Source organism: Balaenoptera ricei, chromosome 9 (assembly GCF_028023285.1).
Source record: "Balaenoptera ricei isolate mBalRic1 chromosome 9, mBalRic1.hap2, whole genome shotgun sequence".
NCBI classification, from domain to species: Eukaryota; Metazoa; Chordata; class Mammalia; order Artiodactyla; family Balaenopteridae; genus Balaenoptera; species Balaenoptera ricei.
The window spans coordinates 25562422-25588178 of NC_082647.1; the positions used below are offsets into that span (position 1 = coordinate 25562422).

General features: G+C 39.3%; 1 protein-coding gene and 1 non-coding gene across 3 annotated transcripts in view; both read left to right on the forward strand.

Moving 5' to 3' along the window:
- The window catches only part of GRM8 (glutamate metabotropic receptor 8), a 784383-nt gene that overhangs the window by 555695 nt on the left and 202931 nt on the right, over nucleotides 1–25757 (forward strand). The gene's annotated exons all lie outside the window — the stretch shown is intronic.
- On the forward strand, nucleotides 13537–13670 carry LOC132372257 (small nucleolar RNA SNORA43). Its single transcript, XR_009505128.1, has one exon. It is a non-coding gene; the product is annotated as a small nucleolar RNA SNORA43 (small nucleolar RNA).

A 25757-nucleotide genomic window follows, 5' to 3' on the forward strand; every position in this document is an offset into this window, starting at 1 on the left:
GACCTTGCAAAGTAGCCAATGGAGACTACCCTGACAAGTCCTGACCTCCACCTCTGACCAGCAGAGGAACTCACCAGCACAGAGGCAGAGCTCAGCATCGCAAATTCTTTTACCTGATTCATGGCAGGTTGTGGAATTTCTGAATCAAAACCCAAAACCTCTGTGAATCAAATCTTTTCCCCTGTTCCAGAACCTGATTCTGAAATAGTCAGGTATGAACACATTTGGTCCTTGAAGAATGCATTTTTTTAAACTTCCCTATATGGAGCAAGTTTAGCCTTTCCTCTGGAAAAATGAGAAAATAGAAATAACTCACTGCAATTCTGAAAGGCATCACTGTTCAAATTAAGGGATCCACTCAACTATGTTCTTGTGAAAGAGTTATTTCTAGAAATAGAAAACAGTTTTTAGATAATCATAAATTTTTGTTCTCAGCATGGTTTCTAGGTAAAGAGATGTTTCCATAAAATTCTTCAGATATTAACCAAAAGAACTGCTAACTTAAGGTCTATTATTAATTTGATTAAATAATTGCTTTGTGAATTTTAATTTTTACAAACATGTAAATTGGTAATATATAATATGGGGTAAAATGTATTTTCAAATATTCAATGTCACAATCTTTGAAGTAGAAATAAAGGCTATATTGAAAATATGTAGAGAAAATTGTGTGTAGAGACAGCATGGTTATTGACCTGCTTTATTTTTCTCAATTGTCTCTTTTTGGGAAAACCTGTTCACAGCTGTGTGTCTCAGCCAAGTTTGACCTGCCCTCCCAGCATAAAGGAGGGCAACGGTTGGCTGTGTCTATGAACTCTTTTACCCCTGCCACTCATGTCCCTGGACAGCTCACACTAATGGTACATGCAGGCTCCTGTTTGTCCCACCAGCCTCCTAAGCCTGGACCTGTCAGTCACGCTAAGGCTTTCCATTTCCGGTCCCTAGAATTATTTGTCTCCAGGATCAGGTCTGTTGTTCACACTTTCGACCTCTTCCCTGTCCAGAATTGGCTGAAAGCTATAGGATTCTGGTGACTACACCATTATACATTTGTGCCATCCACTTTCCTTTGGGCTCTCACCACAATTATTAACTTTTTATACATGCCCAAAGACATCTTGGAAGTGGCCTTAAGTCTTTTTCATAATCAGCTACACTTCCCAAGCGAATGACCTCACTTCCTACATCTTTAAGGAAAACGTGTAGACTCTCTAGGGTCTCCTGTAGTTACTTTTTTCCACCTCACAAAATTTTTAAAGAAACTATTATCTTTTTCCTGCTCCCCTTGACATGTTTATTGCCGCTCTTCTTTGATGGAGGAGGAGCTCAGTGGCCTTGTTTGGAGAATAACCCCTGCACTCATGTTCATGATCCTTCCTCTTCTCTCTCATGCTTTCCTCTCTCAATTGCTGCCATTTCTTTAGTCTGTCCCTCTTCACTGATACTTTGTCTTCTGCCTACAAATGTTCTCAAATATTCTGTCTGTGCATGAGAGTAGAGTGATACTTTAAAACACCCTCAGGGAGAACGAAGTTTCTTGGCTTTTGAAGTTTCTGGGCACAGATGGAATAAAAGATGCATTAGAAGTTTTGGACCAGAGGGAGGAGGTGAGAACCAACGTTCCGTAGGGGCATTTAAGAAGAGGTTGCTGCAAAAGTGTATAGGTCACATCATGAAGTCATACTTTCTAGCAGCACTCACCTTCGGGACTCTGAGAGAATGACATAGGCAGACACCACAGGGGAGTAAAAGGTATTATAGAAAAACTGTAGTTATTACAAGCCTAACTGATCTCTTTCTAAATTTCAGTGCATTTCTGTAGAGAAATAACTTAGCTGTCAAATACACTTCTCTGGGTAACTGCTTTATAACTCCAGATAGTTATGGAAAATACTGCTGCCAACATGATTTTTAAATTAGGCCAATTAGACTGAAAAGTCAGGAGTCTAAGACGGACTATATATAAGGAAGGAAAAAAAAAAACTATTTTAAGAAAGAGATCAGGCTAGCCTTTTCGAAAGGAAAAATAAATACATTATTAAATTCGAATGCCTAAATTTAAATGTTTCCTAATCTAATGCAATTGTATCACATAGATTATTATTAAACACCTACTGTGTGTCTAGCTATGCTAGAGACTGCAAATGTCTGGCTTAAAGTTAGCCTTCTATAAGTGGATACTGTCATTATTGAATAACTTTTGCTAGTTTTCTGAGTTCCATAATGTCAGGGGCTGTGCCTTTAATGTTTTGAAACCCCAATCCTAGTATAGACTAGGGTGTAGAAGACACTAAATAAACGGTTGTTGAAGGAAAGAAAGACCACTAAGATGACATATTTACTGGTACTCCATTTCCCCCAATACACACAGCTGATGGCAGTCACAGTTTGCTTGTAATGCACACCCCATGTACTATTAGAATACTCATTTTGTTTCCACTTTGCTTACAATTCTGACTCCTCTTTGAAATTCTAAAGGTGAATATAGGGACTTTAACTTTTAATTTTTGTAATGTCTAATACATAATAATAGCCATAGCCTCTTTGTAGAGATGAAAGTTAATCTGCCTTTGCTGCTCTGGTGAGACATTGTAGGTTCTTGACTATGGGAGGGTTGTGACGATAGTAATGTTTGGGGAAGATTTATCAAGTAATTGTGTAGAAATGGATTGTTATGAAGAAAGACTGCTGATAGGACTGCCAGGTAGGCATGAGGTAACAAGGACCAAGGTCTTAGTGAGTGTTTTATTGACTTTTGCAGTTGATATGGCAGATATTGGGTATGGATGAAGCATATTGAATAACGGGAGTCTTTGGAAATAAGGATCTGAGGAAAATGCACATAATACTTTTTACAACCAGACTTAGAGTGGTTTGTACTCTCTCTGTCAGTTACTATTCATGTTAGTCTTTTCTTTAGTATGGAGTTTTAGAAAAGACAAAAGATCCTGTATCCTGAGAGAATGTTGACCTACTGTGATGATCAGTTTTATGTGTTAACTTGACTGGGTCACACAAGGAGTCAAGATATTTGGTCAAACATTATTCTTGGTGTTTCTATGAGGGTATTTTCAGACTTACATTTAAATTGGTAGACTGAGTAAAGCAGATTGCCTTCCCCAATGTTGATGAGCCATATCCAATCAGTTGAAGGCCTGACCTTCCCATGAGTAAGAGAGGATTTTTCCTGCCTGACTGCCTCTGAACTGGGACATTGGCTTTTACCTGCCTTCAGACTTGAACTGAAATATTGCCTCTTCCTGTATCTTGAGCCTGATGGCCTTTAAACTGGAACTACACCAGTGGCTGTCTTGGGTCTCCAGCTTGCTGACCTGGGACTTGTTGAACTCCATAATTGTTGACTCATAAGTGCATGAGCCAATTCCTTATAAATCTCTTTAAATATATATATTGAAATACATATATATATATATATATATATATATATATATATACACACACACACACACACACACACACACACACACACACACATCCTATTGGTTCTGTTTCTCTGGAGGGCCCTAACTAATCACCTTCTTTATACATTTTCCCAGTGTAATAGGTGATTTCTCTCAGGTTCACATGGATATTGAAACAAAAAGAAACAACACTTGACATCACTTGCATATTCTTTCTACTAAATATACTGTCAGTGACATTAAAATTAATACCAACCCTTGCAATTTTGTGTTCTCTCCTATCTTAAAATAATGGAACTTTTATCTAAAATTCATTTCCTAGTGATATATTTAATGATTGCTTGGATCTTCTTTACTTGCCTTAGGTTTTAACAAACTAGATGACATGTAAAATAATAAGTAGTTTGAAGTTAACACAGTGAAATTTCCTAAAAGAAACGGTCCTTTGGTTACTTACTGCCTTTCCTAAATATGCCAAGATCTTTTTTTTCTTTTTTTTATGATGAATACTTTAATCTTAAAGGTTGAACACTTAAACATTTTGGAGCTCTCCCATATTTTCAGATAGTGAAATCCTAAAAGTTTTGTATGTTTCAATGGCTGTGAATTAAAATAACATTGATGATAAAATGCTGGTTTTATATATATACATGTACATATACATACATACATTCATATATACATACATATGTATATATACATAACATAGGTGTGTCAACACATATATCCGTATGTATTCTCCCTGTAAAGATTTCATGCATGCAAATATACTTAGGAGGAAATAAAGCATACTTTCAAAGAATGACTGATATAGCCAGTTTTCAATATATAGCAATTATGAAAACAACTACCACCACAATGATGTTGATGATTATGATGATAAAACGTGCATATGGGATGGGCAAGTTTACACAACAGCAAGGAGATTGGCATCATGGCACATCATAGCTAATGATGTTGTGAATGTATTTATAAAGAAGAGCAAGTCAGCTCTCTAGGTAGTTATCAGAGAAAATTGAGAAGACTGGAGGTTACTGTCTCAGAGTCTGTGTTAGAAGTATGAAGCAAACATGTAGTAAGAGGCTTGTAGATGACCAGAGAGCCTGATTTAGTTTTTTGTTGATGGTAACTAGGCAGGAGAGGTCCAGACCTTACTGGATCTGAGGAAGTGTTCATGAATTTCAGAGAAAACACAGGGGAGGTGGTAGTAGGGTTAATAGAGTGGAACTGCCTACGGTCTTTGATAATAGCCAATATAAGAAATAGGCGCTTGGATGTGCTGTGCTCAGAGGGCTTTTTCCTGACTCTTGTAATTTAAAAAATTTGACCTGGTTCAGATGAGGGTCTCCAGATGGAAAACTGTTCTTTTATAGACTCTTATTTACAACCTCTCCTTGACATAGGCTCTTAGATGGCCAGTTAGCATCTCAAATTCAAGTTGTGCAAAAAAAATTCTTGATGCCTTAAACACAAACTTATTCTATCCCAAGAGTTCCCATTTCAGTGAATTGTACCACATCTATCCTTTGATTCAGCTAAAAGCTGAGGATTCACCTTTTTTTTTAAAATTTATTTATTTTATTTATTTTTGGCTGTGTTGGGTTTTCGTTGCTGTGCACGGGCTTTCTCTAGTTGCGGTGAGCGGGGGCTACTCTTCATTGTGGTGCGCGGGCTTCTCGTTGCTATGGCTTCTCTTGTTGCGGAGCACAGGCTCTAGGCGTGTGGGCTTCAGTAGTTGTGGCACGAGGGCTCAGTAGTTGTGGCTCACGGGCTTAGTTGCTCTGCAGCATGTGGGATCTTCCCGGAGCAGGGCTCGAACCCATGTCCCCTGCATTGACAGATGGATTCTTAACCACTGCGCCACCACGGAAGCCTGAGGACTCATCTTTAATTCCTCCTTTCCCTCCCTGCTGCTGCTACTACTACCATTGCTATCACTACTCCTACTACTATCACCACCACTACTGCTGAAACAGCCCCATAACTAGTCTTCCTGCTTTCTTTTTCTACAAGGCATCCTGAGTAAGTTTTTAAAACTAGATCATGCCTGATTGAAACTCTTAATTGATTTTCCAATGTACTTGGGAAAAAATCTGAACTTGATCTCACTGGCATAGACCTTATCTGCCTTCTACTGTATCTCATCCTTCCCATTTCCACCTGTTTGTTCCAACACCAATGACCTTTCTGTTCCTTGAATGTGCCAAGCCCTTTTCCAGCCTCACTACCCTTTGCACCTGCTGTTCTCTCTGCCTAGAATTCTCTTTTCCTGGTTTGTCACCTGCCTCCTTTTCATTCTTCATGTCCTTATCCCTTGCTATTCTTCAACAGACAACAGAAGCCACTCCATTTTTAGCAGGAAGGAATCTCACACGATAGATCAGTGCTTACAGTTTTTTGGGAAGGCTTGGGAAGAGCTCCAGATTGGACCTTCAAGGGTGAACCCAAGAACACCACCCCAGAACTGGTCCACCAGCACTGCCTCATCAGGAAGTGGGGGAATCAGGAAACCACTGTCCCAACTTCTGGCTTCAGGTTGTACTGCTGTCACCATGCCACAAGCAGGGCATGGGAGATGGGCTTGTCCAAAACACACCAGGGGATACAGGCAGCCCACTTATAATGATCACTATCGTCTGGCAGACTCACTTCTTAGGTTGTCGCAGAGGGGTCCAGATTCCCTACCCTAGCCTCCTTGGTTACTCTGTTTGCTTCTATCATCTCCAATGGCTGGGATTAAGTGGACTATAAGCCATTTTCTACCACTGGTGGTATTTCCAAGACTGAACAGAAGCTTTTCTCACAAAACCTGACCATTTGAACTCAATTCTAGATCTTGTAATAAGAAAAATCAAAAGCAAGACTATAGTCTAAGGTTTTCCAATACCGTTTTAAACAGGCTACTCAGAAGTCACTGGGAGAGTTTACTAGAAACACAGATTTATTTTTTTAATTCCTTCCTGGAAATAATGAAGTTCTTGGTGAAGCTCAAGAATCTGTTCCTTATAAAAACCACCACTGCCTCTGGTACATGGTTAGATTTGAGAACCAGGAGACTAGAAGTATCTTGAGGTCCCTTCCATATTTTGTATGAGAATTCATAAGTACGTTTTACATATATAAGCAATGGTATTAACTAAGATAAGAGCTATAAATGGGCCTGCAGTGTGAACTGCCAGGTCCACTGTGCTCCTACGGCTCTGCATTGCATGTGGTTGCAATTCAGGGCAGCCCAACCCAACACTCTGAGGCTGCAGCTGGGAGCAACTGTGACTAAACTGATTCCCATAATAGCTGACTCATTTCATTGCTTCCTGCTTCTCTTATTGTAGTTTAAAATGTTTGCCATGGAGAGCCTAGCGCACTGCCCAGTGCATTGCAAGTGCTTGGTAATTACTAGTTATATATACATGTTTATTAAAAGAAGGAAGGGAGGGAGGGAGGAAGGGATGGAGAGGGGGAGGAAGCAAGTAATGGGACAATGTGGGAAATATAGCATAGAAACAAATTTACTGTTCTTAGGTCAGGATGGAATTTTGACTTAGGAACATAAACACTTAAAGTCTCTGGAGAAGAAGACAACATTATTTTCTCCACTGTTTTATGACTATCAAAAAATTAAATTTTGTTGCACTGATTTTTAAGCATCTGAGAGCTTAGGTAGCTGCTTTTTTTTTTTTTTTTTTTTTTTTTTTAAACATCTTTATTGAAGTATAATTGCCTTACAATGGTGTGTTAGCTTCTGCTTTATAACAAAGTTAATCAGTTATACATATACAATATGTTCCCATATCTCTTCCCTCTTGCATCTCCCTCCCTCCCACCCTCCCCATCCCACCCCTCTAGGTGGTCACAAAGCACCGAGCTGATCTCCCTGTGCTATGCGGCTGCTTCCCACTAGCTATCTATTTTACATTTGGTAGTGTATATATGTCCATGACACTCTCTCACCCTGTCACATCTCACCCCACCCCCTCCCCATATCCTCAAGTCCATTCTCTAGTAGGTCTGTGTCTTTATTCCCATCTTGCCACTAGGTTCTTCATGGCCTTTTTTTTTTTTTTTCCTTAGATTCCGTATATATGTGTTAGCATACTGTATTTGTTTTTCTCTTTCTGACTTACTTCACTCTGTATGACAGACTCTAACTCCATCCACCTCATTACAAATACCTCCATTTCATTTCTTTTTATGGCTGAGTAATATTCCATTGTATATATGTGCCACATCTTCTTTATCCATTCATGTGTCGATGGACATTTAGGTTGCTTCCATGTCCTGGCTATTGTAAATAGAGCTGCAATGAACATTTTGGTACCTAATGAAACTTAAAAGCTTTTGCACAGCAAAGGAAACCATAAACAAGACCAAAAGACAACCATCAGAATGGGAGAAAATATTTGCAAATGAAGCAACTGACAAAGGATTAATCTCCAAGATTTACAAGCAGCTCATGCAGCTCAATAACAAAAAAACGAACAACCCAATCCAAAAATGGGCAGAAGACCTAAATAGACATTTCTCCAAAGAAGATATACAGATGGCCTACAGACACATGAAAGAATGCTCAACATCATTAATCATTAGAGAAATGCAAATCAAAACTACAATGAGATATCATCTCACACCGGTCAGAATGGCCATCATCAAAAAATCTAGAAACAATAAATGCTGGAGAGGGTGTCGAGGAAAGGGAACTCTCTTGCACTGTTGGTGGGAATGTAAATTGATACAGCCACTATGGAGAACAGTATGGAGGTTCCTTAAAAAACTACAAATAGAACTACCATACGATCCAGCTGCTTTTTTTGGCTGAACATAACTTAAAAATAAATAATAGAGATTTTTATTTCATCAAATGTTGTGAGAATGGCCTTGGGCTGGGTGCACTCAACTGAGCCTGGAGTTCTGGAGGCCCCTTTACCACCCTTATCAAATTATGTAATTTATTTCTCTCAACTTTTTAAACTCTAAAATGTAGATTATGATAACTTTTTAATTATAGGATTCTTAAGAGAATCAATTGAGCTAACGAATGAGAACATGGTAAGAAATATTTAAAAGTGAGATCTAAAAAAGATTACTTGGCATTCTTGCAGAAATAGGTTTTCTTAAAAATCAATCATTAATTGCTAGAATGTAGAGGTATGAGGTATTTGATTCTGATACAGTCTTCAGCTTTATTTTCTTTGAATTGAATTCTTGGATTCCTGATTTCCTTTAAGTCCAACATGATTTCTTTCAAACACTGCACATGAAACGTATTTTTATGTTCATTAGTGGTCCCAATATTGTGCAATTACAGTTGTTCTGTCTGCTCTATACCAACCTCCCACATAATAAATCGACGTGTAAAGTCAAGTGGGTGATTAAAAGGACCCTATGAACTATCTGAACAGTGTGTGCATTGGTTCTGATGTTCTTCTATTTCATTGTGGACTCAACACCAGTTCAGTTAATGTCCTCTATCCCCTTATGCAGCAATGCTTAGTTACCCTGAACAGATGTCACAGTGCCTGGAAAAAAAATCAGTTTTTCAATAGACGCAGATCTTATTTCTCTGAGGAATACTTTCCATCACTCTCCTTTGAGCCAGTATTTATCATTGCCCTGAAACATATGCATTGCAGCTAGAAGGATACTACCATCTCAGGCAAGCAAGCCCCCAGAGGGCTTAGGGCACTTCTGGGGCACGCTGGCTCTTTATCTGGAGCCTGGAAATGATTTTTTTGACACACATCGAAGGGAGAACCTCATCAGACACTGAAAATGGCACCCTGGAGTCTGCAAAAACCTTCCGACTGCTTCAGATGCAGAAACATAAAAGTCAAATTCAAAATGTAGTAGAAAAATGAAAGGAAATAGAGAGGAAAAAGGTGATTAGAAAGAAATGTATGAATTGCTTTTCTAGTTAGCCGTCTTTGCAAAGTCATAGGGGGTGTGTTTTGTCCATTGACGTCCAGAGTCCTTGGGCATCTAATGAAAATATCATGAATTTTCCAACTGCTTTCCATTTTAAAATTTTGAAAGCAAGGGGACTGACATTTAGCATCAATCCAGCAGATAGAAAACAGCACGACAGAGCTCTTATAAGCTTATTTTTATTGAATTCGATCCTCCTAAAAGCAGCACAGTTACACTTGAGGGACAGTATGGAAAATGGGTTTGCCCTGAATTTTGATAGCATTGTTGAATCTTTAAATCTACTATCATTTCAGTCATTGTATCATTAGTCTTTTCCTCTGAAGTCCTTTGATGGCAGTCGCGTTTTACAGATGAACCCATTAATTCACCGGAACTTAAGTGATTCGCTCTGCTTGGCGGTCAGGTGCAGGGATAAGGTTAGATAAAAGCCCCTCAGGTTCAGGTGATTGCTAAGCCTTGAGGGCAGCAGCCAGACCTTCAGAAATCATCCACCAGCTTCTCCCACCACATTTAAAAGAAAGTTTATTTCCCTTTACAGAAAAAGTGCTTCTGAAGATTTTAAGGATCAGGTTGCTGGAAAAATATGCTTTTCTCCTCAGAAGCTATGATTATAATTTAGGGAGAATTCCTTGAAGTAAATATAAATGTATTCCAGTCTGTGCAATACACACGTAATTAATAATTTGGTAAATATTTATTTGACTTGCTGATGTTCCAGGCACCATGGTAGGCTCCACTGGGGTCACAAAGATATATAGCCCATAGAATCTGACCCCATTGATCAATTAATTCATTTCTTCATTGTTTTGTCCAGTGATTTATGATAGTCAATAACTGTTTGATAAATTAAAGAAAAGATAGCTTATCAGGTAAGGCTGATAAGGCTGTAGGAAGCATCAGATGGATAAAGTGTTAACAGGCAGATAAGTCTGGATCATTCCAGGTATAGAAAAATAACATGACACTTTTCCTTCCCAAATAGATCCCAGAGGTGGAAAAGCATTACTAAACATATACTTACATTTAGTGAGTAGCACATACCCTGATATGCCTGGAGTGTTTTGTGACATGGATGCAACTGAAAAATAATATTAATATAAGTTAAATACTGATAAAATAATAGAAAAGATAAGCATCCCTTTTGTTAATTTTCCTGCAAATTTATGTTTATTTGTTTAGTTTTCCTTCAACGGGGGAAAATAGAGCAATTTATTATATCTCAATCTTTGTAACAAACTCCTCTAAATAAAATTACAACAAAGAGCAAGCCACTACATATACTTTAAAAATTCCCCTTCCATTTACCGTAGGAGAAAAACAACTCTTAAGATTAATTGTGAGGGTTCCACCAGAGTATTGCCTAATTAAAGACGACCAGAGAAGCACCAGCCTTGGAGACTCCTTTAATTTGACAGCCTGGATACTTAGCATGTTTGAGAAGTAGTTCTGCAATCCATTCCATTAGTATCAACCTCTGGAACTTAGCTCAAACAATGGTAGTGCACAAAGGAATAACTTGCTTCTCCGAATAACAGACATTTACTGCATTTGCTTGCATTGTTTTTCACCTTTTTAGTAGATATTTTATTACTAAAATAAAAGAACTGTTTTATGGAAAAATTGCTCTAAGGTGCAGACTGTGGTGAACTTGGGGATCCAGCCATTGCAGCCTTGAGTATAATTTTCACCTGAAGGTTGGGTAAGAGCGTTTTTGAAACGATGTGAGCAGCACTTAAGCACTGCTTCTATTATTTTCATCAAACAGTTTTTAATGCTTCTTTGTTCTTCCGTTGTTGAAGCTTCACATTAGTAACTGCTGATTGATGCTCAAAAGAGAGGGGGATTATGGGAGATAAGTATGGCATACTAATTCCTCTAAATTTGGGGATGGGAAAAAATGCAGAAAGATGTGAGGAAATGTTATAAACATTACAAAAGATAAAAAGAATGATCTGCAGAGGAATGATATGCTGATGTGTTATCCAGACAATAAAAGCTCTTTCCTTCACTGTCAGTTCCTAAGTGGAAACTCCCTTAGTTCTGAAGACCTTTACTAACTTATCTACATCAGTCCCCATCTTCCTCTCCTTCCCTCCAGCCCCATCTCTCCCTGTGCTTCTCTGCCTTCCTGCTCCCAAAGCCCTCCCTCCATCGCCAGCCCTTTTTAACATCAGAAAGCAGATATGTTCAAGTTTCTTCTCTCATAAAAGAAGAGTAAAAAGAAATAAGAACACCTTCCTTGTGTTAAACCAACTAGGTGGAAGGACTTCTTTTCAATGTATACATATGTCCAATTATTACAATGTGCACTTTAAATATCTTATGATTTTATTTTTTAATTATACCTCAATAAAGCTGGGGGGAAACCCACAAAACACACCTTCTGTAAACCTCCCGCCCAGCTGAGGACTATCCGATCTCTTCAATCACAGCTTCCTTTAAGGAGCCAGGGCTCCCTGGTGTGGCCACTGCCTCCTGTACCAGGATAGGTATTCCTGAGTTTTCTTTTCCTCCAAGGTGGCTCCATGTGGTGGCATGCCACTGGTACTGATGCTGCCTTTATTTAATATTTTGATATTTTGTTCATGAATTTCTGCCTTAATTTGGGTTTAAATTTTTTTTCATTAATGTAGTATTTATTCTGATTACTGAGTTTTTTTGCCCCTTAATATTTGCATCCAATTGAGTGTCTCACTCACCTCACCCTAGTCGCGGCCCTGTGTTTCCGCTAGGACATTTGGTCGGTAACTCAGGATAGTCGTATCTACCTTGAGTCAAGTCTCCTCTCACACTGCTGCTCTCCGTTTCTGTGAATGTCATCACGTTTTACCTGGTTGCCAAAGCCAGAAATCTAGGGCATCCTGGACCTGCCTTCACTCTTTCCCTTATCCCCATCTCCTTAACCATGTAATCAACAATCATATTTTGCCTCCTTAGCGCTTTAATATCTTTCTTCAGAGTAAGATAAGACCCTCATAATTTCTTCCCTGAATTGCTATAATCGTCCTCTATTCGTTTTGTATCGGTATGTCCCCCCATCCTTCCCCAGTTACATGGCTGCAGCCAGAGAAATCGTTCTAAAATGCAAATCTGATCATTCCCCTTGACTACTTAAAATCCTTCAGCACCTCTCCGCAGCCTAGGATAGAATCCAGAATCCTTAGCAAGACATATAAGAACCTTAATCATTTGGCTCTATTGAACCCTTCATTTCCATCTTCTACCACTAACCAATTAAGACCTTTGCTGGAGTACTTGCAGGGCCATAAGTGGGCTATTTCCTCACAGCTTTGAGCCTTCTAGTGTGCTATTCCATCTGCCTGAAATTTTCTTCCTTTAAAATTCAGTTCGTAGGTCACCTTCTCCAGGAAGTCTTCCAGCTGTTTACAGTCTGAGCTAGGCATCCATTCCATCTACTCCCTATCATTTAGTGTTTGCCTCTCATAGCTTTTTTTTTTTTTTAATTTATTCATTCATTTATTTATTTATTTATGGCTGTGTTGGGTCTTCGTTTCTGTGCGAGGGCTTTCTCCATTTGTGGCAAGCGGGGGCCACTCTTCATCGCGGTGCGCGGGCCTCTCACTATCGCGGCCTCTCTTGTTGCGGAGCACAGGCTCCAGACGCGCAGGCTCAGTAGTTGTGGCTCATGGGCCTAGTTGCTCTGCGGCATGTGGGATCCTCCCAGACCAGGGATCGAACCCGTGTCCCCTGCATTGGCAGGCAGATTCTCAACCACTGCGCCACCAGGGAAGCCCCTCTCATAGCTTTTATACTACTTCCTGGACAGTCTGCTCACCATGCCATGAGCTCCTTGGGGGCAGGGACTATATCTTTTAACCCTTTGTCTCTAGTGCATGATATAGTTCTTGGCACAAAGTGGGTATTGCCCAAATTACAGAAGATATCACTCTGGCGGTCATTTTTCTTTTCTTATTTTATTTATAACATAAACAACATTTCCTTTAAAAATATTTTCATATATTACTAACCTTGTATTGGGGTAGTTCATGATGTGTTGTATTGGCCTAGAATTTGTTATTCTTGAATATAGACACCTCAATCCCTCCCCTCCCTACCCTACCCTACACGCTCCTGGAAAAGTTACCCCATCCGGATAATCCTAGTAGGAACCGAGATCCTTAAAAATCATGACTTTTTCTGAGTGGGAGGGAGGGGACGCTGTCCTGCAGATGCTGGACCTGCTGGCACCGTGGGTGCAGCTGCCCTGCTGCACCTGTGACATTGGGGCAGAGAGGGAACGGCTATTTCTACACTGAGTGCTCAGAACAGTGGGCACTAAGATTGGTTTGTAGCAGGACATTGCAAAACAAACAAACAAACAAAAATCATGACTTTACATAGGAGATCCATGAGGCAAGACCAGGGGTGCAGGCAGAAGCTAGAGTTCAGCATCAGACAGGACCATACAAATTCTGTTTCTCATTCTTAAGCTTAGACCTCCAGATACTAGACTTTATCAAAGCAAGAGACCATTGTTGGCCAGCTTAAATGCCTCTGGCTTTGGAGCTGGACAGAAATTGCATGGACATCTAGTCCGGGCAAGGAACCTAGAGGGGCAAACATATCTCAAGGGTCTGATTGACCCAGATTAATACAATTTAATAGCAGATGTGTGACAGAATCATTAAATCTAACTAGGTTTGCCTAAGCAGAATCCAGATGAGACACAAAGATCTAAAAATAAAATAGTATATTTCAACACTCAAGAGCTTTCTTGATCACTTTAAGGCATGCTAAGAATTTTCCATAGATATGAGAGTTACGAGGCAATTAATGGAATACTTTGCAAATCAATTGCAGAAAAAGGAGAAAAAAATGAGTAAGAAACAGCTAAAGTAAAAAATGAAACTGCTATAAATATAGATAATAGCTTCCATTAAAAGTGTCTTCCAACATTAGAAAGTTTAATCACAGTTACACGCAAATCATTGGTTACACTCTATTTCACAGCTATCCAGCTTGGGAAAATCTATGCACCATTAAACATGATAGGTTCAATGTTTTTTATAATATCTGGTCAGTAGTGGAAAATTTTTTTAGCTGATTTTATTAACAAGTTTCAGTTTCATTTAATTTTAACAATAACAATTAAAAAGCAAGTACAATTTTTTTTTAAATCCGTAGACAACCTTTAAGATAAGATTAGACTGGCCTATGGAGAAGTAGATCCTGGAATATAGTAGAATTGAATTTCTGGAAAAAAATAATGCGTTTTCCTATTTGAAAAAGACAAGTTTAACTTTTACCTCAAGCCGTACACCAATATAATCACAGTGAGATCAGATCAGGGTCTTATGTGTAGTAGCCAACCATAAATCAATTATTTAAAAAATGTAGATAATGCATATCTAATCTGTAGAAGAGGAGGAATTTTTTAAACTTAAAGGAACTGAGGGAAAAAAATCACATAGGAAAATAATAGATTTAACTAAATAAAAAGCTTAAACACTATGAACAAAGTTAAGGAGAAATAGCGGGGAGAAATATTTGCTTCAAATATAAAAGAAAACATTAATATATTGAATATTTATAATGCTTATACAGATTTCTAACAACCTCCCTCAAAATCCTAAAATATCAATCAACAAAGAACATATTCAAACAATTCACACAAGAAACTGCACTTGACTGTTTATGAAAACGATTAAGCTTTAGAAGTGATCGATGAAACATAATTTGAGACATCATTTTTCACCTACTGAATTAGAAAATATATGCAGGAGAAATATTTTGGGTTGATGAGAGGGCAAAGAGACGAGAGTGCTCTTTTATATGGCTGGCAAAGGATTAACTAGGTTATAAAGTAAAGAAAACTTCCTGGAAAATATCTTGCCAGTTATTCTCTTCTTACACTTTGGTTCAGAAATACCTCTTCCAAGAGTTTTACGCTAACAATCTGAAGTAAAAAGTATTTGTGCGTGAAGATTTTTTTTTTTTTAATTATTATTTATTTATTTATTTGGCTGTGTTGGGTCTTCGTTTCTGTGCCAGGGCTTCTTCTAGTTGCAGCAAGCGTGGGCCACTCTTCATCGCGGTGCACGGGCCTCTCACTATCGTGGCCTCTCTTGTTGTGGAGCACAGGCTCCAGACATGCAGGCTCAGTAGTTGTGGCTCACGGGCCCAGTCGCTCCGCGGCATGTGGGATCCTCCCAGACCAGGGCTCGAACCCGCGTCCCCTGCATTAGCAGGCAGATTCCCAACCACTGCACCAGGGAAGCCCGTGCGTGAAGATTTTTGTTAAGGCTTTTACTGTTAGAAAAAATACACAAATGGCAGTAAAATGGAATATAATATAGGCATTAATATTACAGTAGTTTAATGAAAAGAGAACATCCTTTTAAGTATAAAATGCAAATCCTATACATAGGGTGATGGATAGGACTTACATATACCAAAAGACTGAAAGAAGAATGCTGGTCTGTTAAAATGAGTGTGTATGGTTGGTAGCTTTATTATTAAATTACTATTGTTGTCTGGTATTTTTCTCTATCTCCTTGATTTTCCAAAAGGGGCATTTATTATTTTCAAAATCAGGAAAATAAACATTGCTAATAGAAGGATTTGGTTGAAAATGCATCACAAGGGAATAATGTTAATATAACACTTCCTATTATTTACCAACCTTCAATAAATTAGCAGATTCTTTGTACCCATGTTGACAATTTGGCTTCCTGTCTTGTCACTTGTTATTCCAGTCAGTGACTACTGTGATCTTTAGGGGAGATACCATATCTAATTAACATTAGTGAAGTTTAAGGCAATTAGTAAGTTATTTACTTCTCCAGCCAACTCTTCCCTGTTGAGGGCTTGGGTAGTGGAGCAAGGGGAGGGGAACACCATTCTTTGTGATAATTTCATGAGGGGTAGTTAAATAAACCAATCATTAGGCTACAAAAAGAATTTGCCCATAAAGTATGACCTACTAATTTTCTGATCTTGCATCTGTTTTACAAGGTTGATATTTGGAAGGCGATTATTTTACTTTTGTGGGATTTGACATTTGTTAGGAATCAACTCCTGAAAGAATAATGCAGTTAAAATAACCTTAACTAAATTCAGAGTTAGTAAGGAACTCTTCCATGGTAGGGAAGAGAAAAATTGCAGCTTTTGTTGTTGTTGTTGTTAGGACAGTGTAAACTCCTATATTCTGCAGTTAGGAGAAACAATGGATGTAGTTTTTGAGATTCTGAAGTATTCTCAATTTATTGCTCAGGGCCACAGTATTTTCCCATTATGTGCTGCTGGAAGAGTTCACCCTTCCCAGGATGGCATATTGAACACACCTTCCAAGTGGAGAGTTATACTGTGTCCTGAAGACAGACAGCTCCCTTCCCAACACTTTTAACACAGGTCACCCAATGTTGCCAGCAAGGACATAGAGAGTGGCCTTAGCAGTCACTATCCTTGGTGGGTGACAACTAGAGGCCTTTGGGACTCAATGATGAGGCATTTCCTCACCATTCTGTTTACCTCTTACTCTACAGCAAGTCTGTGTATCTGTCATTACTATAGAGTTTGACACAATTATAGCAAAACTTCAAAGATTGCAGTGTGAAAATTTAAATGCTGGTTCTCAAGGGTGTCTTCTGACTTTAAAGATACAGAGAGTGTTAGTTAGGCCTCCCACTCCTCTGTCAAGGCCCTCCTCCCAGGGAAAGCCTGACTCCCTCTTGTGATTAGGCAACATGGTTTTTTCCATCCCCGCCTTTCACTTCTGGCCCCATCTCCTCCCAGCCTGTTTCTCCCTCCCTCAGAGTACCAGGGCTCTTGTCTTCTCTCCATCCTACCCCACAACTGCCATGGAGAAAAAGCTTCCTACATTCCTTTACCCTCAGATCCAAATATTAGTTCATTTATAGTAAGATTTCCATCATTCTTGGTTCCATTTGCATTTAAAAGGCCCCAAGGGTCTGAGTAGTCTACAGGATTAAATTCTGATTGAGTAGAATTCCTTGAGTTGTCTGCAGAGTCCTGTGGGGATTGGTGCCCCTTCCTATCCAGCTGGCTCTGTTCTTGAACAAGGACGCATGATGAAATTCATCAGCTCCACTCTTACTCTCCTGCTCTCATGCTCACCTTCTCCCTTCCCAGTCTCATCTCTACAGGTACACAGGCTGCATCTCAGTGGGCCCAAGTGGGATTTCATTTCTCCAGTATTGTCCATAACTGAAGTTTCGGTCCTTCTGGCCAGCGCTAGTAGCAGTAGCAATAAATTCAGAAGCAGCTCCAACACAAGAATTTGTCTTTGCTTTGACTGCTTTATTTACACAATTAGAGCTTATCTTTTATAGTTTCCTCTGGCCAGCTTCTTTATAATAACCTGCTTTATAGAGAACCTCCCACCTCACAGTTCCCTGTCCATGTCATCTTAAGCAGAGGAAACCAGACCACCCCCAAATGATATTCAATCAGCCCAACAATGGCGATAGATACATATATCCTCTCAGAGTTCAGTCATATAGCAAGAGTTTTACTCCTGATAATTCAGAGACTTCTCATATATTTGGTATATACATAAATTGTATGTATATATACAAACACAAAGAAGCATTGAGTTATTATTACAAGTGAAAATACAATCTACAATTGTTAGTGGGATAAATTTGCAGAGGTAGATCTACTTCTGGCCAGTCTCTCCCTTTTTGTAAATATCCTTTCCAGCCACACTACCCCCAATCACACCCCACACACACTCTATTGTCATTCTCTACTTCATTATCTTGAGAGTGATTTTGTTGAGGCCAGGACCATGACTTATCATTCAGTTGGGAAACTGAGGCTCTTTGGTTTTATTCTACCCATAAGTAAATTTTCTTCTGTTAGTCATCTAAAATAGACCCTGTGCTAAGTATCTTAAACACATTATCTTGTTCCGTCATCACAATAACTCATTACTGTAGTTGGCATAGTTCCTATTTTACAGGTAAGGATATCAAAACTAAGGATGGTTGTTACCTGTCTCAGGTCACTATTGTGCAGCAGGGCTCAAGGAGGATTCTATAGGATCACATGGTCAAGGAATAGGCTTTATTGGAGAATCTTACAAGCCGATGTCAGTAAGAGAAGAACATGCTCCTGAAGACTCAACATCCCACAGAGCGGTGGATAAGGAGCAGCCCCGTGCTGGATACAGAGTGGGCTTATGTTCTAGTGGAAGAACATTGCCCTAACTGCTCTCTCTTCTTATGAGGCCAGGGTATGAGCCTCTTGTTAAGATAGTGCAAATATATTGTTTTGGATGACAGGCAATCTGCATTTAGTTGTCAGCAATGCGAGAAAACCAGCTGCTCCAAATCTGGGCACCCTGGAACCCAGGGTGAAGTTGTAGCCCCTCTTCTGAGAACACTGTGGCCCTATACCTTGGGAAAAGTGAGGGCTCCAGCTCTAGCTGTTTTATTGTTCAGGTGATTGAAAGAGTATTTAGGGTTACTTTTGGAAAATTCTGCTTCATACCCCAGTCACACAGGTTGTAAGTGTGTGTGTATTAGACGAATGCAGAATTTAAACCCAGATCTCTGTGACTCCAAAGCTGATATGCTATTCATTGCCTATAATACTTATCAACCTTCTATTTTCTTCTTCTTTATCCACAACTTCCGAAACTCACTTTCATTGCCATCCAGCTCAGCTCTACTCCGCCACAGGACAACCACACACCTGCCCTTAAATCTTTTTTTAAAACCACAGGGAATATTTATTTTAAGTGAAAATATCCTTCTAAATCTTAGAGACTCCTTTTACCTTTTCTCAATGATACCTAGGTTTCTATTGATCACTGAATAGATGATGAATAGACCTTTCTTGGGAAAGTTTCTTCATCCAAGAGTACTGCTCTCTCTTGCATTTATAGGGCAAGAGAGGAATCATAGTATTCGTTTGCCTTGAGACTCCTACCACCAACACTAGAAAATTACTCTTCTTTAAAAGTCCATGCAGTCCTTATATATTAATGCCACTCTCCCCCAATTCTTGTTGGCATCATTTATTCCCATTTTAAATATTTATTTTTCTTGATAACTTCAGTTGCTAAACATATAACTTCTCCCATTATCTCCTCATTATTTTTGAAATTAATCTAAGCATCATATTGCAACGATTTTCTTAATCCTAATAAATTTTCCTTCTAACCCTGTTCAGCTACACATTGGCATGGGTATATTTAGGACCTATGTATTATCTGGTGTGTTTTTTAGGGTTCTCCAGGGAAACAGTACCAATAGTATATGTAGAGAGAGGTTTATTTTAAGGAATTGGCTCACATGATTTCAAGGGCTGGCAGGTCCAAAATCTGTAGGGCAGGCCAGTGAGCAGAGACCTGGCAGGCTGAAAAGGGTTGAAGTTATAGTCTGGAGTCTGAAGCCAGACTGGAGACAGAATTCCTTTCTTCTCCGGGGAATCTCAGTGTTTCCTCCTAAGGGTTTTTACTGATTGGATAAGACCTGCCCACATCATGAAGCATGATCTGCTTTACTCAAAGTCTACTGATTTCTACATTAATCACAACTAAAAATTACCTCACAACAACATCTAGACCAGTGTTTGATCAAACAGCTGGACCCCATCCCATAGGCTATTCAAGTTGACACAGAAAATTTAATATCCCATTTGGTATGGCTCTGCCTTTGAGATTATTAATGACACTCTCTTGATTTGATTTTCTTCCTGCTTCAGGGGCCACTCTTCAACTTTCTTGTCTCATTGTTCCTTTTTTTTTTTTTTTTTTTTGGATAGCTCCTCTAAATATGGCTACCAAGATTTGATCCTTTGCTTTTCTATTACTCATTCTTTCTTCACAATCCCATATACTCCCAAAGTATCAATTTCATCTGTGACCCTTAGACTGTGTTCTCTTTCGCTTTGTTCTCACTTCCTTCTACTCATGAGAGCCCCTTTAATTTTCTGGAAAATATGAATGTATATTTTCAAGATTTACCTTCATATGACATTTTTAGAGTTCCCACTCCTCATAGGTTTAATTGGCAATTCTTCCTTTGTACTCTAACGGTACTCTGAATATATGTCTATCAGAGAACCTGCCACAAAGACTTTAATATATGTCTCCTATTGGATTTAGTGCAGAGAGTTAAAAGGCAAGCTACAGAATGGGACAGGACATTTACAATATACATAACAGTCAAAGTGCTTGTATATATTCTGGAATATCTATTAAGAAAAAAAGTCCTACAAAGCAATGAGAAAAAGGCAGACAACCCAATAGGAAAAAAACCACAAAACAACCACGTAATTTGAATATATACTTCACAAATTAAAAAAAGTTAAAATGATTTTAAATTCCATTAATAATCTAGGAAGTTCAAGCTAAAACCACAATAAGGTAGTGATATGTACCTTATCTACCTTATCTACCTTTTGAGAATGGCTAAATTTGAACAAACTGAGACTATCAAGTATTGGTAAGGATGTAAAGCTATAAGGAGTATCATATACTGCTGGCAGGAGTGTAACTGGCTCAACCACTCTGTAAACCAGATAGGCATTTTCTGTTGTGTTTGAAGACATTCATACTGGCCAATCTACCAGTTCCATTCTTAGTTATATACTCAATGGAAATACACATCCATTTATGGCAGGACATATATAAAAGAATGTTTATAACCATAATGTGCATAATAGCCAAACCAGAAATAACCCAAATGTTCATCAATGCTAGCATAAATCACAAATGATAGTGTCTCTATATAGTGAAATACTATTCAACAATGAAAACAAATGAATTACACATAACCATAACAGTGAAGGTAATTCTCATAAGCAAAATCAAAAGTAGCCAGGTAGATAAACTGATTCCATTATATAAATTTCAAATAGGGAAATTAAAATGTTGATTTTATTTACATAAAGTTCAAAAAAAACCAGGCAAAACTAAACTAACAGGTTTAAAAATGCACATCATGCACATTTAGGTGGAAATGATAAGAAGAAAATCAAGGAAAATATTGTCAAAGTGGTTACCTTTAGACAAGAGGATAGATTCGTGATTGGGAGAAGGTACAGAAGGGTCAATGATGGTACACAGGGTGGGGAGCAGTTGTCTGAAACTGCCAACAGTGCTCTATCTCCTGACCCATGTGGTGATTACACAGTAATAATTCATTGAAGTCTATGATTAGGCTTTGTTCAGTTTTCTATATGTGTATTATATTTTATAGTGAAAATCTCTCTCTATATAGATATATAAAGATGAAAACAGGTAGAAGTGAGCTACTGGAATTGTAGGGTGATAGGCACCCTGATGGAGACGAGGCAAGCCAATGATTTCTGGCTTGTTTGTCACATACTTTTGGGCTGAAGGAATTAGTACCACGTTAGTCCAGATGTCATGTATTGTTTTCCACTGAGCTCACAGTAGAGAAAGGCAATCAAGGGTGACAGGAAAGTGCTGAGCTTTTAGACTTTAACAACCCGTGACTAACACAGTCAGGCTAACAAGAATACACAGAACACAAGGTGCATGGGCTCCCAATTCTCAAATGAGTAGAAAGAAAAAACCAAACAGGCTTTCCCAGACATTCCTTATCCACATAATCCTGAGAATCTGCAGTATTGGTCACATTTTACCATGAATCCATCCCTCTTGTCATGGATCTGTTTCCATATTCTGGAAAGCAGCAGAACCTCTCCAGGTCAGACTATTCAGACGCTGCCCCCTGCACAGGACACTTAGTGGTTTTTGATGCCCTGGATGGAGCTGTGGTGCAGTTAAAATCTGACAGGCCTACAGACAGGGGGACCACCAAGCCACCTTCTCCTGATAACTTCAGTGTGTTGCTTGAGGACGCCTCTGCCCCTCTCCCTAAACCTCATCTATCAAAGTGAGGAGGAGGAGGATGTTCTCTTCCATAGCGTCATGTCAGAAAGAAACAAGTCATAGCAAAAATCACTGGGAGCCAAGAGTGGTAATACACAAAACGGGCCATTTCCCCAAGCTGAGCCCGTGTGCCAGGAGGGACTCCAGCATCGGCCACAGTCTGCTGACACTACATCCCTCCAAGAATCAGGTGCTAAGTCCATAATCTCAGCCTAGATCATCCACTCCATTATGGTGGGTGTGCTCAAAAGGACTCCCTTTTTTTTTTCTCTCTGATCTTCTCTTTATCTTCTTTCCCTCCATCATTGCCCCACTCCCATCCCTTCTCCTTCCTTCCCTTCTGCTCGCCTTTCCTTCATCCACATATATTTACGTGCCAGGCACTGTGCTAGGCAATATAGAACACAGTAGCAAAAGAATTCAACACGTTCCTTCTTTCACGAAGGTCACAATTTCCTGACTCCTGGCCTTAGTGTGGATTATCTAACAACCTCAGAAATGTTTTAATAACTATCTCACAGAAAAGGGAATGCAGTCCAAATTTATTTTCTTCCAGGGGGACTTTAATCTACTATTAACTCATAATTCATAGTAAAAAGAGCAATGGAAGAGAAGGACCCGCCCAATCACCTAAAGACCATAAGTCTTTCCAACAAAAACGATTAATGTCTAGGCCCTTGCCTGGGCCAAAATACCTTGTTTGTGTAACATCTATCATATGTAACATATTTAAATGCTTGGCTTAATTAAGAAAGGAACATTGACTTTTTAAAAGTAAATACAACACATACTTGACATTTGATAAGTTCTACAGATGAACAGTTAAGTAGAGATATGAGTGGAGGGAGAGAAGTATCAATAGAAAAGGGAGAAAAAGACACCTTAAAGAAGAGAAGAGAAAGGCTTACTAAGTTCTGAAATATTTTCACACTTTACGTTGAGAGCTGAAGATTGTGATTACCTTATCTCTGCCCTTTGAAAGTCTAATTAATTGTTTAACAGAAGCTTCAGTGCTCCAGCCGCTCTCATCTCAAACAGAGACTTCACTGGGGATGAGTTAACCACAGCACCAAACAGGGTCCAATAGGAGATAAGGCGGCAGCACAGACCAGACCAACATTGACCTAAGGCTGGTTGAATTTAAATTAGGACCTTGCCTGGGTGTTTTTCAATCCCACAATAACCCCGTTGTTTTGGAGTGGAGAGTCGGATAAAACTGTGAATTAAGCAAACATGGAAATCCAGTCTCTCCCCTGGGCAGGAGTTCTTGTCTTTTCACCCTTCTTCTCACCACTGTGGTCTGATCCTTCAGTATATCCTAGGGCAGGGATCACACTCTTTTTCAGTAAAGGGCCAGATATCCCAGCCTTTCAGGCTAGACAGTTTTCTTTGCAACTACTCAGCTTTTTCATTGCAGCCCTGAAGCAGCCAGAGACAATATGTAAATGAATGGGCGAGGCTGTGTTGCAACAAAACGTCCTTTACTCCAGCCGTGGCAGGCAAGAGGAGTGTGGACCATACTTTGCTGACCCCTGTCCTAGTGACTAAGACTGACAGCCTTGAGCCCCCTTAAAGCTGTCGTTTATGAGATTTATAAGCTTCACCAAGTCTCAACCTCTCTCGGCGGCTGTTTGCTCATCTGCTAATTGGGGAGAGTAATGCCTGCCTTACAGTAGCGAGAGAATTAAATCAAATCATTTATAAAAACTGTCCAAACACTGTGCCTGATTCATATTAAGTCTTCAGTAAAGGGAAGGTGTCTTTAATAGTCACTCACTAATTCATTTGTCCCTTCATTCATTCCATGAGTTGTCAGACATTTAGTGAGTGCCTATCATGAGTTACATATTTGGTAAGGTTGGGATACCAGAATAATGTCTATCCCTGATCTAAGGACTCACATAGTATAGGAGGGAAAATGAACATATGATTAAGCATTTATAGTGTAAGATCAGTGCTAAGGAAGATACCATAATTGAAAAATGCTCTGAAAACTAGGAAGGGTGCATCTAGTTTAGTTGTGAAGCTTCCTGGCTTTGAATGATGCTCTTTTCACTTAGAGCAGTTGCAAATTTATCTCTCTGTATTGGGTTTGGAATAGCTCATAAAATCCAAGTAGAACATATTCATAAAGTGGGGGGAAAATGGAGGATTACCCATGAGAATTGACTAAAAATAATGAATGCAGGGAATAAAGGAGAAAGGGAAAAAATAATCTCCAAGGTTAAAAAAATGTGTCTTTGTGGAATACCTGCCTGGATACTAAACCATTTTTGATTAGAAATATGGATTTGGGGAAAGGTCATCTTTCAAGCTAATGAGCCCCTGAACTTACCATCTGAGAGGGATCTTCCTGTATCTGCCTCTAAGAATATGTATCTAGCAATTGAAAGTAAAACGCAAGTCAGCATGATGCCTGGAAATATGGGTTCTTGGGAAAGAGACAAGGTCCCTGCTCCGTCATAAGTGATTGGTTCAGGAGGAGACTCCTGAAATCTCCAAATCTTTGAATTCCAGCCAAGCTTTTCTTTTCCTCGATAAGGAATAGGTGCTCAGATAAAATGTATGCACAGTACTCTCCGTCCCGTTTGTAATCTCACGTGAACATGTCACTGTGAGGGGTGCCTCTGTAGCTGTGCAGTCATCGGGAGAGCAGCTCTGGTGGGCTCAGCTCCCGTGATGGGCAGATGACTGCAAGTGGGGAGCAACTTTCAGGGGCTGTGGACGTAGATGATGGACAGCTGTCTGAAGGAGGCAAAGCTGGTGGAGAAGACAAGCCTGCTGCCACAGAGCAGTAGAGATCAACTTTGGTTAAGTAATGAAATATCTGATGGGGAACCCTAAGATAACGGTGTGGGCGTGTTGTCAGGGGCTGGTTGGTCTGCACAAGGATGTGCTGAAGATGAGGCATATCAACATAGGGGTTAAGAAGTCAAAACACTGGCTGCCTAACCTTTTATCTTCTCTACCTGCTCACTGTTCCTTCAAATATTTCTAAAGTATGTATGTATTAGTTCCAGAATCACTTCTCAATGAATTCTAAAGATAAGTGAGTTTTTTTCTTGTCCCAACCAACCATAGAAGCGAAAGAGGCAAAATATTGTACTGTAACTCAGACGCATGCATGTGTGTGTTTTTGTGTGTTTGTGTGTGTGTGTGTCTGTGTGAGGGTTTGTAGGAATTACTAAGGGTAAATTGATACCATAAAGAGGAACAAACATTGCAGGTGTCAGATGTCTGTGCTCTTTTGAAAAGCACTGAGGGTGTTGCTCATTACCATGAACAGTACCTGAATATTAACAAAAAGTTAGAAGTAACAAATATTTACAGAATTGCTTATCCCCTTGCATCTTCCTAAGCAAAGCACACTGCTAATGATGTTAGTTGGCAGTACACCAGGGCAGATAGACAATGATAAAATGGGTTATATTAGTGGCAAATAGGTTACTGACAAGAGTTCTAAATCTAAAACACCCCTTCCTTAATTAACTTATTAAATAGATTGTATTGTAAGGCACAGAAGAGCAAGACCTCACTATCAGAAAGAAATAACTGGAAAA